The sequence below is a fragment of the Haliotis asinina genome, chromosome 14 (assembly GCF_037392515.1).
Source record: "Haliotis asinina isolate JCU_RB_2024 chromosome 14, JCU_Hal_asi_v2, whole genome shotgun sequence".
Classification (NCBI taxonomy): Eukaryota; Metazoa; Mollusca; class Gastropoda; order Lepetellida; family Haliotidae; genus Haliotis; species Haliotis asinina.
In genome coordinates this window covers 21,103,737-21,109,736 of record NC_090293.1, presented here as the reverse complement: position 1 = coordinate 21,109,736, position 6,000 = coordinate 21,103,737, and the positions used below count along the sequence as shown (strand labels likewise).

The following is a 6,000-nucleotide window of genomic DNA, read 5'->3' as shown; positions in this document are numbered from 1 at the left end:
TGGTGGTAGTGGTGGTGGTGGTAGTGGTGGTGGTGATGATGATGTGATGATGATGATGATGATGATGATGAAGGTGACATTTCTGTTAAATTGTTGTATGCCATGTTTTAAAGAGTATAAAAATCCATCCGCAATTCAGTTCATTTCCTTTTTATCTATACCTTTGAAATATGTAAGTTAATCAACAGATTCATCATGATTGAATTTTTTCACTTTGTAACAGACTATGCGTCACACAATTGCCAGGTGTACGATTATGTTACCTGCATTTTCTATTTCCATATCAAACAGATTTTTAAATCATTTCAGAAACTTTGTCGATGGAGATTATATTCTTGGTTCATCAAAAATAGAAAAGTGAGTTTATCTCCTGTAAACAACTGTGAAGCCTCAAAAATTGTTGTCGCACTCAGTTTTACCTTGAGGGCAGGTACAAACATGGCGGAATTAGCCCCCTTAGTTATACCTGTCCTTACTCTTCCGCAATGTATCTTGAACGTGACTTATTCAGGCCTTGGTGATCGCCAGTGTGTTATTGGCTGTTATTTCCTCGCCGCCTTTACGCTAGTTTCCATGACGTCACGTGACGTTTAGAGACCCGTAAGGAGAGTAGGATCTGAGTTTTTGTATTAAACTCTGTTTGTTCACAATGCTTTCATATCATTATTAAACGTTTACCTGATTCCATTTATACTTTTAAATAGAAGAAATGTATAGGTTTGTTATTAATATTCATTGGCGGTAGTATTTACGAACCATCTGCTCGGAATTGGACTTCAGCATGTACCCCTTCACTGAGCCAATCCCCCATTGAAAGCCAGCCCGACATGTTGCGCTTATAGAAAAGGCTCGATAAGAGCCTAAATTTCGGGGGTTTCAAAACAGTATATTAGAAAACGACTCTACTACAACATTGGGGGATTTCTATTTTACACGGAACTACACGATCCAAGACCAAAGAAGAACATTGTGGCGAACAAGCTTGTGGTTTCCGACAGCCAGGCGGGTCATGGTCACTGCGGGAACACCTTTGTTATAACCAGACCTTGTCGGTCCCGATACTAGTCCACTCGCCTGCCTACACACTGTAGGACATTTCAGTCAGAAAGGTAAGAATATCATTTTCGTTTTGAGAAGGTATTTCTCGATCGTCATGCTCTTTGAATCAAATTTGATACGATGTAGATGGTGTATCCGCGTATGGTGTTTTCATTCGCCATCAACACGGCAAATCGCCTCGTGTTCCAAGGACATGGATTTAGCCTTCTCTCCCTGTTGGCAGACTGTGTATCTAACCGTTTCCTCTTCCCTACTCCCCATGTACGTGTATTTAAGGCTTAAAAATGTGAAAATGTGTCAATTTAGTGACGATGTTTATTGTAAGGAGATCGATAGTCATCCTGTGATTCATGCTAGTCGATGATTTGTTGTGATGTAAACAGATCCCTAAACAGCTGATCATGTTCGTAAGCCGTATCATTACAGAGAATGTTTCATCAATGCCAAGGCCAGAGCCTATTTTGTACATGGGTGTGTTTTTTTTTCAAAGTTAATACTGCAGCATATGTCAGATGAGGTATTGTGCAATATACACTTGATTTGGTAACAATTGGTCCCATTTACTCCTCAGATAAATTTGAGAGAGAATTAGGACTTTAGCTAGATCTGTGTAATAATAACAGCATAAAATTTTTAAAACCTTGTATCAAGAGCATTGATCATGTGACTTATTTGAATTCAATAATATATTATAATGGGAGCCTTCATGTGGATATTTTGAAAAACATGCAGAAACTGATAGAGGTAGGTTGGTTTTAAGTTCAGATGTATTCTTCTTTGTTAAAATAATTGGTAAAAAAAGGTAAGCTATTTGAGACATGAAAGTTAATGTTATGAAAGGATAGTTCAATATCTCTGTAAAACTACCCAGAACTCTTCTCTCCAAAAACTGTTCACCCCTTATTTTACTGTGTCATTTGCTTTCATTATCATTTGTGTGGACAGATTTAGATTATGTCATAATCTGAAGTGTATTCAGTGTTAAGAGGGTTGTATGATAAGCAGTAATTACTGAACATTTAAGGCGTAGGTAACTATAGAAACTGTGTTGATTGCTTTTACAGCACCCTTGCAGGTGTAGGCGTTTTTAAAGTCTTGTTGTTGAGGAAAGAACCTGATGAAAGTAGTTGCCCCTTTTAGAGTGATCCAGCACTGACTAGTAGTGTTGGAACTTGGTTAAAATCTCGCAGTTGATGACTGCTTCATTATCAACAACCAATCATCAAAAAAAGTTGGTCATTTTTCACATATTCCTATCCAGGTTATTATTGCAGATATGTATGCAGCATGATGAAACTTGCTACTTTAAAGTGATGACTAATATATCATGGACATAACTTCCTGTAGTTTTCAAGAAATATTCAGTCATGACTTTCAGTGAGTGAAATGAGTTTGTAAGAATTAAACAATTGGCCCACCACTACTGACTATCGACCAGTTATCGCCAACACCTGGCTGTAGCGCTTGAGTAGACAGCTTGATATGTACTTTCGTAGTATTTCACTCATTTGCACATCACTGAAGCAATAGGCGTAGAGAATTAAAATGAAATGTTCACAAGCGCTTTCGCCAGGTGTTGGCGATAACTGGTATGCAGTGATAACTGGTCGATAGCCAATACATTGTATCTGGTGAAGTGCTTCATTTCCTAACGTTTTCTTGTGCACAGATGCCACATGGGCGTTGTGGTTTGCTGGGAAACATTGTCCCATTTTGTTACTTTTAGATTTTTATCCCTAGTTAAAACACTTGATGAATTTCACCAAACTGATCAATGTCAACACACTCCATCTGGATACTGATATGCAGTGCTAAAGCTAACCCTCTCAGTTTTGCATCCACCTACCCCTTCACTCACTCACTCTCCTCCTTCTCCCCTTTCCCCCCCCCCCCCCCCCAATTTTCACTCACAGTCACTCATCCACCCACTTTCACTCACAGTCACTCATCCACCCACTTTCCCTCACTTGCTCATCCACCCACCTCCACCTTCAATCACCCATCCACCCACTTTCACTCGGAATCACCCATCCAGACACTTTCACTCGGAATCACCCATCAAGCCAATTTCACTTACACTTGCAATCACTGATCCAGCTACTTTAACTCGTAATGACTCATCCATCAACTTTCTCTTTCACCCATTCACTCACTTTCACTTGTATTCGCTGTCCACCTATTTTGCTCTGTCTCACCCATCCACCCGCTTTTACTCCATATGGCCCATCCACCTACTTTCATTCGCTATCACCTATCCACTTACTTTCACTCGCAATTACACATCCACCCCCTTTCACGCCCTTGCTGATCCACTCTCCCTGAATGGATAGACATTGCCTCCTGACTGAGACTGTAAATCTAGAGCAGCTAAACTATTTGTTAGAAATCATCAGAGGTGTCTTTCCTGGACTCCCAAACATACAAATTCGCCTCTATTGGTAGGGCCTACTTGTCATCTTGGTAATAGCAGCACACAGCTTGCTGTATGTAGTGGAGTTTCTGACAGGAAGTGTAGACTTGTGCAGGGCATACAGGAGGTCTGCTTCCCCTCCCTGCTTCAGCAGATAAGAATTTCAAACTGAACAGTCTCTTCCTTCAGCCGCCCTGTTTGCTGGTGATAGTGAGAACAGAGGAAATGCATCCAGTTATTGTCCACAGTGTGTAGGCCTCAATTTGCAAAATATTTCTTCAGGTGCAATGCGTTTTTGTTCTAATGTTGCTACATGAACCCTTGTTCTTGTCACTGATTTAACAATATTAACAAGTGCCTCTGGTTTGGACGCAGCTCCCTGTTTTTGAAGGATGATGGGATAGCCAAAAGGTTCAAGCAGTTGTCACATGGAATGGCTGGGTTCAGTTTTCATATGGGTAAAACATGTGAAGCCCATTTCCGGTGTTTCCTGTTATTGTACTGTTGAAGTATTGCTAAAAGAGTCACAATGCTTGTTCACAATGCTTAGTACAGTGAAACCCCTTTGTGGTGAAGGCATTTACATAATAAGGTCTTTTTTTCTGCAGTTAAACAGCATCAGAAAACCAATATGCAGGAAGAATGAATAAAATGAGACACATGCTTCAAACAAACACGGAAATGAAATGTTCACCATTAAATTTATTAATGGTAGTTATCGGCCAAAATGCCAAAGTATTTTAAGGAATTTAATTAGTTATGTTGTTAACGTACAAAATGTTTGAGATGTAAGAATCAAGTGAGGTTGTGATGTGACATTCCAGTATTTAAAGATGGATGTCGTACAGTTTGTTTCCAGTCACAAATCTTTCACTTAGAAATACAACCAAGGATCATTTGTTACTAAATTTCATGAAACTGAGGTGAGATATTGAAGATACTTAATAGCTAAAAGACACAGCAAGTGTAATGCTGTTCCTAAGTATCTGGGAAATGTTTAGAATCTACATGAAGTGGCTCCAAATTCTCAAACTCTAAGGTTTACTCAAGTTTCAAACAGTTTAGATAATTTGTAACCACTGCATATGAAAGCCTAAACATGTCAAGTAATCTGTCCACCAAACTGAAATTGTCTACTAAGTTTGACTTTAATATCAATTTCAGTTCATTCTGGGAAATGCATGATATGAGTTTTTTTCAAAGTTTTGTAATCTGTAACTTCAGTAAATTCTCAGACTTAAGTTTGTTTTGAGAAATCTCTGCCTGGTCTAGAACAGTTTCTGTTATCATTCACAATTTTACACAAAATAAAACTTTAAAAAATTAAATGGAATGTGTCGTGTATATTGAGATGGAGGGGTTTTTAATGGATATTAGCCTCATATCACAATACAGGGCAGCATTGCCATTTATGTATTACTTTCTGTGGGTTACTTTCACTCAAACAATTTAACACATTGGGTTAAATGTCCTTCGCTGTTAATTCAGTGAAAGTTAATTGTACTTTGAACATGTAGACCTGATAAACAATGGAAAAATGATTGTATGTTTGCTTAACAAGGTTGGAGCAGGGTTAGCGGGGTTTAGGTCTCAATTGATTTGATGTTATTGTCAGTGGATGATCGGATGTCATACCAGTTTACATCTTTGAATGAATGAAACATCAGCTCCAAACCCTCCATAGGAGTGTTTTTAAAATTTTTAAGTATCATCTTTGGCATTATTGGAGTTGTCATAAAACACATTAGGATAAGGTGCCAGCAAACATGAGTGGTCCATGATTGAAGGATTGAGTCATGTCTGTCTGAGTTTGGATCTATGGGAGAGGTGAAGGCTGGATGATTTGAATTACACAGATGCCATTCCTCACACTAACAGTGCCATCTATAGTTTGCCTCTATGTAAACAAAATTCACAGTTTTGGACATTGTGTCTTCATTCATATCTGACCAAATAAGAGAAAACATTGTGTTTCTGATTGCACTTCTTTGAAATTTAGGGTAGGGAGTTAGGATTTGTGTTTACATTCTTTTAACAAGTAAAGAATGAACTATTAACACATTTATAAATGTGTAATTGTTGATTCAGTCAAGCTTGCAGTCATCATGTAAACTTTCTGAGTCAGAATAACCGATGTCCATTGGTGCTGGGAAAAGGCAGCAACAATGGTATCTGGACGCTGATTTTCTTTCATACCACTTTAAGTCAAAATATTGTCAGCACCAGCATTCAAATGTCGGTCAAGTAATAGGAACCACAACGTTCTTTTTTTTTGTACACCTCTACAGTATCAAGTGAAACAAGTATAAGCAGTGATAAGGGTTGTATTCGTTCATCAAACTATCGTATTACCGTCTAGATACGCATGTGTAGTATCATAATGAAGCTTGCAAGAGCAAGCAACCACTCACTTAGACATAATACCTCATAGTACATTGTACTGATATGATTCATGTGAACGGTATTAATGGTGTTCTGGAAACATTCCTATCATGGATGGAAATAAATAGTAACCCAAATAAACCGTAAGT

The 6,000-nt window shown here is 38.4% G+C and overlaps 1 protein-coding gene across 5 annotated transcripts in view; it reads left to right on the top strand.

The window, feature by feature from the left end:
• The first annotated feature begins 793 nt into the window (after positions 1 to 793).
• Positions 794 to 6,000, top strand: part of LOC137260634 (homeodomain-interacting protein kinase 2-like) — a 47,793-nt gene continuing 42,586 nt past the window's right edge. For all 5 annotated transcript variants that reach the window (XM_067798235.1, XM_067798233.1, XM_067798234.1 and 2 more), the window contains exon 1: positions 794 to 1,109. The gene's annotated coding sequence lies outside the window, so the exon portion shown is untranslated. The remainder of the gene's footprint in view (positions 1,110 to 6,000) is intronic.